Here is a 1,661-nt window from a genome sequence, read left to right on the forward strand (position 1 = left end):
AAAAAAAAAAAAAAAAAAAAAAAAAGTCCAATACATCTGAAAGGAGGAGATAAAATGTAGGTGAACGAATGAAAAATGCTAAACTTCAGATACAAACTACTGTCCAACGCTATTGGAACAATTTTTTTGCTCAGTTTTTACGATTCTGGTTTCTAAATTACGATTAAATAGTAGATTCCGAGATCAAACCTTCACATGTTGCAAAGCAGAGATGATACAAAAATTATGAATTACGTAATCTATCTAGTTTTCAGAAACAAGTCAAACAAGCTGGTTGAAGCGCAAACGAAATAAGGAAGATAAGCTTAAATTAAAATAAACAAGCGTTCTCTAAACTTCTTTCCATTGAATAACGATGAGTTTATCTGAAGCAGTTGATTCGAACCGGATTCACTTGCCTACAAGACTAACAACTCCTAGTCAACATGGCGAACATAGCGTTCCAGAATATGCGAAGGACTCGAACAAACAGCATAAATGCTACCAAAATCAAGATTGAATAGATTTAACCATTTCAGCAGCCTTGTAAATAAGTCCTCTCCCCAGCATTAGATTAAAATCAAGCTTCTATGGCTAAGCACAAGAACATCTATAATAAAACGAGCAATTACAAGAAAATTCTACGTCTCACCTCGGAAATGCAATCCTCCAAGCGAGAATCGGGATGCGGAACTCTACCATACCTCCCGGCGAAAGGTGCGGAAACCTATCGATCGAGAATTGCACTTATGGATCAGAAATTCGATTATAAATGCGCACATGAAACGGAACAGCATTCGGAGAGTTAGAGCGGAAAATAGAGGAACTATGATGGAGGAAGACCAGATAGACGTGCGATCAGAATCTTGAACGGGGAGAGTGCTACATCCACTGCCTTCTGCATCTTTTTCCTCAATAGAAGAGAGCCAGGCAAGGATGTTTTCTCTCGCGATGGGCCGGAGGGAACAGCGGGAAAAAGGCGGGAGCGAATAGGTTTTGTCTAAAAATGTTTAAGATAATTCTATACAAATAAACTATTTTCAACCATTTTCTTATATTTTAAATTTAAATAATTAAATATTGTCAAATAAATTAAATAATTATAAGTTATATAGTACGATATTATCCACTTTGAACATAAGTTCTAGTGGCTTTGCTATGGGCTTCTCCAAAATGTCTCAACTGATGAAGATTGTATTCTTCACTTATAAACCATGATCTTCTAATAAATTAACCAATGTGGGATTTACTCTCAATAATCCTCTCAATCAAAATGTTATCAAAATTTTACATAAATAATTAATATTTTTGTCATTTTCATAATTATTTTTAAACGGTTTAAATTTCATATTTTGTCATCATCATTTTAACGTGGTAGACTTGAATTTGTTAACGACAACTGTAAAGATCGAAAATGGCTGAGATTTGGTCGCCAAATAGGATATCAAGAATTACATGATTGAATTTAATGTCACCGGCCGTGACCACACCACATTATTTCTAGTATATACCCACATTAATTTCCTTTTGCCACCTTCTTCAAAAATAAATTTTTAAAAATAAACTTTTGCCACGTGTCGTCCCTCTACACGCCTATCTTAAAGCTAGGTAACCAATGGGTCCGTCTAGACTCAAGAATAGTCTCGATAACATAAATTATAAATAAATATTGAATTTCATAT

The 1,661-nt window shown here is 34.4% G+C and overlaps 1 long non-coding RNA gene across 3 annotated transcripts in view; it reads right to left on the reverse strand.

Annotated features, from left to right (window-relative positions):
* Positions 1-946, reverse strand: part of LOC111448204 — a 6,487-nt gene extending 5,541 nt beyond the window's left edge. For all 3 annotated transcript variants that reach the window (XR_002711383.1, XR_002711384.1, XR_002711382.1), the window contains exon 1: positions 632-946. This is a non-coding gene — a long non-coding RNA (uncharacterized LOC111448204). The remainder of the gene's footprint in view (positions 1-631) is intronic.
* Positions 947-1,661: the final 715 nt, after the last annotated feature.

Source organism: Cucurbita moschata, unplaced genomic scaffold (genome assembly GCF_002738365.1).
Source record: "Cucurbita moschata cultivar Rifu unplaced genomic scaffold, Cmos_1.0 Cmo_Scf00010, whole genome shotgun sequence".
Taxonomy (NCBI): Eukaryota; Viridiplantae; Streptophyta; class Magnoliopsida; order Cucurbitales; family Cucurbitaceae; genus Cucurbita; species Cucurbita moschata.